Below are 11,314 nucleotides of genomic sequence, written 5' to 3' on the forward strand. Positions count from 1 at the left end.
AAAGCACTACTTCTCGTACTCTTTGCCTACTATACAGTATGGAAGTAGGCGGTTTGGGACGCAGCGACCTGCCACTTCCTTGTGTCTGAATTTATACACATGGGTACAACCATTTTCCAGCAAAAAAAATAACCTGGGGAAAGTATTAAGGTCATGAACAGGTATTAAAGATCAAATAAAAGTACTAGAAGATCAAAAACCCAATTTCCTTCCACCCACAAATTTAAATAACACAGCACAAAATTCATTTCAACAATAGTTGTAGAAAGAAAACATCAATAACCTAATTAAAACAGTGACACCCCTTGACATCATACTTGGTATCTCCCACTCACATGATGCAACACAGCACAGGTATAAAAAGCCCAACAAAAGTCCTTTCTAGTCTTTTGCTTAAATCAAGATGGCCGCCGCCATGCTTGCTGATTCAGGTAAGTCCATAGTTTGAGGAAAGATTACATTTCCATTGGGTTTGTGCTCAGGTGGCCAGTCTGAGACACCACCCAGCAAACATTGGTCGGACGGCAACGTCGTCTCCCTGGCCAAAAGAGGTCGCGGCAGGACGCCACAAATGGTGTACTATTGGTCCGAAATCAACGTCGTCTCCTCGTCCAAAATTAGTCGGTGCTGGACGGCACAAATGCACAACATGTCCTAAAATGCATTTATGTAGTCCTTGTGAAATATGCAAATGCTGTGCGTACACCTTGGTTAATACTGCAATAATTAATTTAAGTGAACAAAGTATATTTTTAAGAGGTTATGAATAGACGTCCACTCACGTCTTTTACACGTCTAGACTAGACTCGTAGGAAAAAAAACATAATCTTTATGAAATACACGATTTGTATGCAAAGTAAATATATTAACTTTATCTTGTTTAAATAAATTATAATCACAAAGTGCCCAGTGTGATTGCAAAGCCACGCTGCATTTTAGTCATTATTTCAACCAGTTTTATTATTGAATGTATGCATATAAATGTAAAACAGATACATATCCGGTCACCATTTAGGTGTGAGTTGGATGTAATTTCAAAAACTGTGATTCCAATATTATTTTAAGAAATATATTACAAAATCCCGCGATAGGACAGATTATCTCGCGAGATAGTGATCACGTCACGCGTTCTTCCGGAAGTTCACATTCAAACACGAGGAGCGATTACGAGGGAGTTTTGTCTATATATTATGCAAAATCTACTGTTGGGTAAGTACATTGTATATTATTTAATTAACGTGCTTACGTTTTACTTGTTTGACACGAAGGCTCCGAAATAAACATTGCCAGAATTGGCCACACTGAGTATGGCGAAAATTAGCTAGAAGGCTAAAAGCTAACGTACTTTGAAGTTATAACGTTACATGGTATAAAGTATGTTTAAGGATACAGTCAAAGTTATTACTGTAACTAATTAATGTAGCCTCTTGAAAGTCTCTTTCAGAAGGTAAATTATCTGAAAAATAAAAGTTATTTGACATTAATGGAATTACAATGATTTGATTGCCTAAACATTGCACATGCAAAATATTAAATACTGTTTTGCATTAAAAGTTCAGCATAAGTGTTTGTTTGATTAACTTTCTTTGCTTTTGTTTTGTACAAAGGAAAAGCAGAACCTCATCCAAATAAAAATAAACAAGCTGTTAAAGGCACTGTGTCCTACACAGACCCTCCAAATTATAACCACCCAAAACCCAAGTCAGGTAAATGTCTCGGTTTGAAAATACATCAACAAATTGGAGTTGTTATTGTGGAGTTAATATAATTAATTACAATTTCGTTTTATTTACAGTTGAAGATCAACACAAACCAAATAAAGATGGGCATTCTACAAACAATAATAAAAGGTATGGAAAATAGTAGATCTGAATTTTTGTAGATATGGCTTAAACAGTCACATTTGTTAATGTTCTAATTTGTCATATGTCCTTTTTTGTGCTAAAGATCAAGTTTTGTGTCAAACACACTTAGATGAGGCGTGCCCGATCCCTGACTTTGTCTACCCTACATTAAGTTGTAAGTTTTTGAATTCTTTGCTTAATACTACGAAAAAGCGTGATTCTTTCAAAAAGGACTTTTATATATTTTGATATGAAACTCAAAAATGTATATAAATTGTTTTGGTGTATTTTGTTTACACAGGCACACTTCATGACAGTAAACATCGGTATCAAGATGGTGTGATTGATCTATACCCTGGCCTAGAATAAGCTGTGACACTATGAGACGTACGTGCTACTGATACTTTTATTTTTTTGGTGCATTCCCACACTATACAAACACGTTGCTTTGCTCCAAAGTGCATACACTTTTGCCTTTATAATGTCATTCTCGTTTTTAGGTAAAATTTTATTCCATGAGTCAGGGTTTTGCCTGAATGTCAACATAATATCCAAAAACTTTGATATAAAAAGTGATTTATTTTAATATTTTACACTACTATGTATTTTTTAAAATACATTGTGCATGTGTATGTTTATTGTACTTAATGAAATTACATGCAAGGTGTTTGTTTCGCAGGGTCACATAATGAACAGGCATCTTACAGACAACCGAAAGAGGCATACGGTAGTATTGTTTTCTTGTGTATTGTCATACACCTAAAGAGGATTTTTTTTAATCATACAATTATGGTGTTATTCATTCATAGTATTCTCTACAATCCCAAATTCTGGATTGACGCCCCAGTACCAGAGGGCACCCCAATCCCAGAGAGCCTCCATCTGAAAGCAGTTGATGAATTTACTACTAATCAAGGAACTGGCTTTACTGACGAGATGCGCATGATATCGCATGCGATTTATCGTGCAGCCCTAGATTTTACATTAGTGACAACTCAGAGGATAAACATGTACATTTCTCTGAATCTGAGTTAATAGTTACAAATACAGAGCTTATAATGTCTGTCATTGCTCAACCACAAAGACCTAAAAGTACAGACAGCTAATTTCATAACTAATGCAGTATTACACTGTGAAGTTATTTATATATACTGTTAAAATATTACACTACCATATAATTAACTCTATTTGTCCAGGTGAGGTAACACAACGAAAAAATAACAGGATGGAGACTACCTGATTCTTCACCTATGGCCTCAGCTTCAAATGCAAGAAGCAAGAAATGCTATATGACTGTGTATTTTGCATTATGAATACATCAAAGATGTTGATAACAAGTTGATCTGCGTAAATTGTGACATAAAGAATATGTATATATATATTTCCAGCTATCTTTCTATAACATTATTTCAATTGTTTTCACATGTAGGTCCAGCAACTGTCTGAGTTGGTGGATATTCTGTCAGAGACTGTGTGAACAATGTTATGAACAGGTATGTATTTCTCTTGAATTGTGTAATCCTGCATAATATTTCAGGAATATATGTTGATTACCACCATTAACCCAGCTATTTATATTACTTCATTTCAGGATTTAATCTGTCACACATTACTTGTCAGAAGTTTTAATGTTCATAGTGGCTCAAACAGTCAAACAAGAAATCAAAACATAATTTCAGTGTAAGCCATTACTTGTCATCAAAACTTATGGATGAGGATATAGTTTATAGCACTTGTTACATGATAGATGAGTAGTTGTGAAATGTTAAAACATAGTTTATGTTTGAACATTGCATGCAATTGCTATGTTGCACATTACTGTTAATTGTGATTTATTGACCATTTAGGTAATTTGTCTAAGGTGAAGTAATCATACATTTCTTTCACAGAATGATGTCTAATTGTCTTATGGCAAAGTTCAATATGAGGGGTGGTGGACATCTGGAAAAGAAGGCTTTTAAAGGCACACCTTTGTATTATGTTATTCAAGGTAATTTGGGGAATATGTTGATCTAAAAAACTTGTTTTTGTATATTGATGTAATTTTCATTGCTATGATTTATGTATTTAGGGGACATCACAGCTCACCTGTCTTTATCAGAAATATCCTTTTCATTTTTTGACGATTACAAACCTAGTTCAGGGTCTTTCTCAAGGGCACCACAGTGGTTTTGTAGAGGGAGAGGACAAATGCTGTTTCCCCCACAACTGATCTAACACTTATTTAATGCAGAACATCTTTTATACTATATATTGTATTGTATTTTAATTGTATTTATTTTAAAAAGAAACATATTCTTCTCTTCCCTCAGATGCTGTGAAGAGGTGGAGCCCAAATGCCACAGACTCGGAAATAGATGCAGCTATGGCAGACCACCTCAAGCACGGTCCAGGAAGAGAGCTGGGGGTTGTGAATACACTAAATAAGCCAAACAGCTGTAATGTGTAAAAGAGAGAGTTCACCCAAAAATGAAAATTGTTATAATTTTCTTACCCACATGTTTCAAACCTGTATACATTTCTATTTTCTGCTGAACACAAAGATTGAAAAATGTTTGTAACCAAGCTAACTGTCAATAATTTTTTTTTACAACTGTAGTAATGGGTTGTGAGATCTGCTTTCTGCTTTCTATTCTTTCAAATATCTTTGTGTTCAGCAGAACATAGAAAGGTATACAGGTTTGAAGCGTACGAGGGAGTAAATTACTTAATGATCATTTTTGGGTGAACTATCCTTTTATATAGTAGGGTGTTTTGAAATTGTTATTGTAGTTGAACAGTTTGAAGAAAATGAAGGGTGCTGGATCAGAGCATGCTTCTTTTTATTGCTTATGTCCACAAATATTGTGTTCTTTAATGTGTTTGAAATACACGTGATTACAACGTTATAAAGACGTTCAGGTTTGCTGGACTAAATTTGTGTATTTTAAGAACCTTAAAAATTGCCTATTACAATTGTACAAACTAGCCTGTTTTATATGCACGTTTTAAGTGAGTATAACGCCTAAATTAAGCAGAAACTCATATTACCGTCCAGAAGAGGACATTTTTAGACGTGCACGGATCGTGCAGAAAAGACGTGTGATTAACGGTCAGATGACGTCAAAGACGTCAGTTGGATTTTCATTTTGGAACTTTTTTTACCCATGACGGGACTTGACGAACGGACGTCTTTTCAACGGTCATCACACGTCCAAATGTTTGCTGGGTTTTGACCTTAGGTAGACAGTAGCTTAGCTGGAATGTGAACGTTTATAACCTTGATTTTAGCTTATGGGCACCGCACGTATTTAGGCTACAGAGAAAAAGGTTTCAAAGCCAGTCATCTGAGCTGTGTGGTCTAACTGCAATATGAATCTTTACTTTAGAGCTGCAGAACAGTTAAACATTGTTTGGCATGTGGCACCTTAAAAGCACACATGGGGTGATTTTTAAATGGCGTTTTTGCTTCGAATGGCACTTTGGGAAGGGGATGCTGCTGCTGCATAAGTTGCTACAGATGTAGAGAAAATTACGTTGTTTTTAAGAAATAACCAAATTGACAACCATCGGTTCGGAAAGTTTATTTGAAATGTCATTTGATTTTTGAGTTTGGCTCAGATGGTTTGTTTACATCAGTGGTTCCCAACCTTTTTAGCCCTATGTACCCCCACAGCCCTATCAGTAAGGCTCAAGTACCCCTTCATCGAAACTAAACCAAAGTTGTGTTTTAAAGACAAATAATTAGTAATATTAATTAATTAATTTATTAATTAATTATTTTAAACATTAAAGTAAAAAGCACTGACTGATGAAGCATGTTTATTTCAACAAACCACTATCATTGCGATCAGTGTTTGCATTTTATCAGCTCATTTGCATTTTAAAAGACACACCCAAAAACGACACATTTTGCTCAGGCCTACAAAATGGCAATTTTGACATGCTATAATTAATAATCTGTAGGGTGTTTTGAAATAAAACTTAACATATGGACTCTGGGAACGCCAAAGACTTATTTTACAAATGAAAAAATTTCATCACATGACCCCTTTAAGGGCCAGATTTACTAACGGCTTGCGCAAACCATCATTTTGGCGTTAAATAACGACTGAACTTACTAAAGACACGCAATAGATATTTAGCTCTGAAAATGTGTTATTTTTGCGACCTTATTGCATATGCATTTGTGGAAGTTTTCCTTTTAGAAGCAACATTAATGCGAGGAGAGTATTACATTTTGCCAGATGAACATACTTTAAAAAAATATATATATAGTTTGCCAAGACATGCTATGTTTAATTTGCTCGAGAAAAGAGGAGGAGAAGTCACGAGGAGAAGTCAAATCAGGTATTTCAAAACTATTTCAGTCAAAACAGGTATTTCTTTTACCCTTCATCTTTCGTCCTCCGGTTCTTAGTGTATTTTTACTTAGCTGGAATTTCACACTCCGCTGTCCGCATTTTCATTGCGATGTCCTGCCGAGGTCTCTTATTTGCGTCCCTGTACTAATTTGCGCTGCTCTTATAGATTGCAATAGTCATTATAGAAATTTGCTTATGTCATTATTTTGCCTGTGTATTATATTTGTGCCTTTGTAGTAAATCACACGCAAATTTTCCACTCCGGCGCTTATTTGGAATTGAGCTCTCGTCCTTTTTAGTAAATGCCCTAAATTTACTAAAATCTCAATTTAAGTTACTGATAATTAAAGTGTGCAAATAATTTAAATTATTCTGTTCAAATAAACAAAATGTGTTAAGACATTCTCAATAAATACAAAAGACATCATACGGGACAAAATATGTTAGACAAAAATAATACCAAAGTTTTTTGCATAATTTGAAAATGCAATGGCAGCGGGAATGAATATTATAACATTATTTGAACATTATTTGTAGTTAATAAACTTTGTGTCTTTAGAAACTATTCAGGTTCATTGAAAATAGTCAGATCGTTCTTGAGTTGGACATCCTATTGCGTTTTGGATCATGCAGCGCATTTACTCTTGACTGCAAATTATATTAATGATAAGATTAAAATTTCCTCACAAAAATCAATCTTAGGTAAATGACTGGACAAATGAAAGACATTTTTATTAAAAGTAAATGAGATCAAAGCAAAATGTAAATCTTTTCGCGTACCCCCTGGAAACTCTTCACGTACCCCCTGGGGTACGCGTACCCCTGGTTGGGAATCACTGGTTTACATGGAGAGAGTGGGGTTCATGACTGCAGCCAGCCACTAGGGGGCAATAGCTTTGGCTTCACTTTTCAGCGTGTGGCATCCCAGCTAACAGGGAACGTTCCCACAACATTCGCTAACGTTTTTTAAAAGTTCTTTAAAGGTTAGAGCAAAACGTTTTTGACACAACGTTTATGCAACGTTCTTATAACGTTATTAAAAGTTGAATAACGTTCTTATGATGTTGATGAACAAACGTTCTTAGAACAACGTTCTCAGAACGTTCTCTTGAGGTTATTTCTAAACAATGAAGGTTGTCATAATGTTACGGAAAAACGTTCTTAGACCAACATTCTCAGAACGTCCTTTTGAGGTTATTTCTACACAATGAAAGTTCTCTTAATGTTACGGAAAAACGTTCTGAGAACAACGTTCTCTGAACGTCCTTTTGAGGTTATTTCTACACATTAAAGGTTCTCTTAATGTTACAGGAAAACGTTCTTAGAACAATGTCCTCGGAACGTCCTTTTGAGGTTATTTCTACACAATGAGAGTTCTCTTAATGTTACGGAAAAATGTTCTTAGAACAATGTTCTCGGAACGTCCTTTTGAGGTTATTTCTACACATTGAAAGTTCTCCTAATGTTACGGAAAAACGTTCTTAGAACAACGTTCTCGGAACATCCTCTTGAGGTTATTTTTAAACGATGAAGGTTGTCATAATGTTACAGGAAAACGTTCTTAGAACAATGTTCTTGGAACGTCCTTTTGAGGTTATTTTTAAACGATGAATGTTGTCATAATGTTACGGGAAAACGTTCTTAGAACAAAGTTCTCGGAACGTCCTTTTGAGGTTATTTCTACACATTAAAAGTTCTCTTAATGTTACGAAAAAACGTTCTTAGAACAATGTTCTCGGAACGTCCTTTTGAGGTTATTTCCTCACATTGAAAGTTCTCTTAATGTTACTGGAAAACGTTCTTAGAACAACGTTCTCGGAACGTCCTTTTGAGGTTATTTCTACACAATAAAAGTTCTCTTAATGTTACTGGAAAACGTTCTTAGAACAATGTTCTCGGAACGTCCTTTTGAGGTTATTTTTAAACGATAAAGGTTGTCATAATGTCACGGGAAAACGTTCTTAGAACAATGTTCTCGGAACGTCCTTTTGAGGTTATTTCTACACAGTGAAAGTTCTCTTAATGTTACGGAAAAACTTTCTTAGAACAACGTTCTTGGAACGTCCACTTGAGGTTATTTCTAAACGATGAAGGTTGTCATAATGTTACGAGAAAACGTTCTTAGAACAATGTTCTCGGAACGTCCTTTTGAGGTTATTTCCCCACATTGAAAGTTCTCTTAATGTTACGGAAAAACGTTCTTAGAACAACGTTCTTGGAACGTCCACTTGAGGTTATTTCTAAACGATGAAGGTTGTCATAATGTTACTAGAAAACGTTCTTAGAACAATGTTCTCGGAACGTCCTTTTGAGGTTATTTCTACACATTGAAAGTTCTCCTAATGTTACGGAAAAACGTTCTTAGAACAACGTTCTCGGAACATCCTCTTGAGGTTATTTTTAAACGATGAAGGTTGTCATAATGTTACAGGAAAACGTTCTTAGAACAATGTTCTCGGAACGTCCTTTTGAGGTTATTTTTAAACGATGAATGTTGTCATAATGTTACGGGAAAACGTTCTTAGAACAAAGTTCTCGGAACGTCCTTTTGAGGTTATTTCTACACATTAAAAGTTCTCTTAATGTTACGAAAAAACGTTCTTAGAACAATGTTCTCGGAACGTCCTTTTGAGGTTATTTCCTCACATTGAAAGTTCTCTTAATGTTACTGGAAAACGTTCTTAGAACAACGTTCTCGGAACGTCCTTTTGAGGTTATTTCTACACAATAAAAGTTCTCTTAATGTTACTGGAAAACGTTCTTAGAACAATGTTCTCGGAACGTCCTTTTGAGGTTATTTTTAAACGATAAAGGTTGTCATAATGTCACGGGAAAACGTTTTTAGAACAATGTTCTCGGAACGTCCTTTTGAGGGTTATTTCTACACAATAAAAGTTCTCTTAATGTTACTGGAAAACGTTCTTAGAACAATGTTCTCGGAACGTCCTTTTGAGGTTATTTTTAAACGATAAAGGTTGTCATAATGTCACGGGAAAACGTTCTTAGAACAATGTTCTCGGAACGTCCTTTTGAGGTTATTTCTACACATTGAAAGTTCTCTTAATGTTACGGAAAAACGTTCTTAGAACAAAATTCTTGGAACGTCCACTTGAGGTTATTTCTAAACGATGAAGGTTGTCATAATGTTATGAGAAAACGTTCTTAGAACAATGTTCTCGGAACGTCCTTTTGAGGTTATTTCCTCACATTGAAAGTTTTCTTAATGTTACTGGAAAACGTTCTTAGAACAATGTTCTCGGAACGTCCTTTTGAGGTTATTTCTACACAATAAAAGTTCTCTTAATGTTACAGAAAAACGTTCTTAGAACGACGTTCTCGGAACGTCCTTTTGAGGTTATTTCTACACATTGAAAGTTGTCTTAATGTTACGGGAAACGTTCTTAGAACAACGTTTTTGGAACGTCCTCTTGAGGTTAATTTCTAAACAATGAAGGTTGTCATAATATTACGGAAAAACGTTCTTAGAACAACATTCTCGGAATGTCCCCTTGAGGTTATTTCTACATGATGAAAGTTGTCATAATGTTAGGGGGGGAACGTTTTTAGAACAACTTTTTTGGAACGTCTTCTTGAGGTTATTTCTAAATGATGAAGGTTGTCATAATATTCTCGGAATGTCCCCTTGAGGTTAATTCTACATGATGAAAGTTGTCATAATGTTACGGGAAACGTTCTTAGAGCAACGTTTTTGGAATGTCCTCTTGAGGTTATTTCTAAACGATGAAGGTTGTCATAATGTTACAGGAAAACATTCTAAGAACATTGTTTTTGGAATGTCCTCTTGAGGTTATTTCTAAACCATAAAGGTTGTCATAATGTTACGGGAAAACGTTCTTAAATCAACGTTCTCGAAACGTCATGTTGAGTTTATTTTTACTTGATGAAGGTTGTCAAAATGTTAAGAAAATTTTTTAGTACAAAACGTTCTTAGAACAACGTTCTTGAAACATCCTTTTGATGTTATTTTTACAGTACTTGATGAAGGTTCTCGTTTGTTAAGAGAAAACATTCCTAGATCCAGCATTTTCTAAACTTCCTTTTGATGATATTTGTACTTGATGAAGGTTCTTGTAATCTTAAGAGAAAACGCTCTTGTTAAATAAAATATAAAAAAACAAGATCATTGCACATCATTTATCATTAATCCAAGTAATAAGAACAATGACGGACTCTAAAATTTACCCCCAGGTAAGCACCTATATAAATGTACCAGGCCAAGAGCTTAACATTAAATAATAGTTGCAACTACATGCGTTAGCCTAGTGCTAACTAGACATTCAGAACACTCTGAGATGTTTGTTGGTCCAAATAAAGTAGGTATCTTTCAGGGTCAAACGTTTCGCAAATCCTGCCTTGAACTCACCTAGATTGGAGAAGCAATCGTCAGTAAAATAACAAAAAAGGGTTTTTATCCTCTGAATTTGATTTATCTTCATGGTAGTGAAAACAACACAAACTTGCCCTTACAGCTTAAAACACGGTGTCTTAGACATGATGTTAACACACCAACTAGTGTAAGGGTCTGTGGGCAGATCAGGGTTTTCGTTTCTCCCGTGGAAGACTGTAGTCTTATGCAAAGTATTGCCTTTATATGTAAATAGACAACAGGTCAGAGATTCAAAAAGAAAATGTATGTAACATGGTTCAACTCCCTACTTTAGAAACTTGTGTGTTTGCACACCATAGATGGACAGCTACATGACACACTGCAATAAAGGTAATTTTCGATATTGAAACTGCCTGGCACTTTAATATCAATGTGTTGAAAATGACAAAAAGACAAAAAATGTGGCATGGCTTTACATTTGGAAGATTATGTCACCAAGTTGAGCCCCCTGTGTGTGTATAACCCATGCAGGTTATTGCCTACAGTTGTGCAAAGTCCTGTTGTCCTGTACACTATGAACCAGGAAGGGTTTTTTTGGGGAACTGTGTACATGACATGTACAAAAGCTTTGACAATCAGAGAGACATTGTGTGATTGAAATGGTACAGAAAAAAACGAGAAAGTAAGTTGGAATGGAAGATGCTCCAATCATTCATATACATTACATGGTCAGATGATGCTAGAAAGAATGAAGCCACAGAGGAGAAAACCAATAAGTG

At 35.2% G+C, this 11,314-nt stretch overlaps 1 long non-coding RNA gene across 2 annotated transcripts in view; it reads left to right on the forward strand.

Moving 5' to 3' along the window:
• Positions 1 to 369: 369 nt before the first annotated feature.
• The window catches only part of LOC129442848 (uncharacterized), a 35,354-nt gene continuing 24,409 nt past the window's right edge, over positions 370 to 11,314 (forward strand). For both annotated transcript variants that reach the window (XR_008643999.2, XR_008644000.2), the window contains exon 1: positions 370 to 431. This is a non-coding gene — a long non-coding RNA (uncharacterized lncRNA). The remainder of the gene's footprint in view (positions 432 to 11,314) is intronic.

This window comes from Misgurnus anguillicaudatus, chromosome 2 (assembly GCF_027580225.2).
Source record: "Misgurnus anguillicaudatus chromosome 2, ASM2758022v2, whole genome shotgun sequence".
Lineage (NCBI taxonomy): Eukaryota > Metazoa > Chordata > Actinopteri > Cypriniformes > Cobitidae > Misgurnus > Misgurnus anguillicaudatus.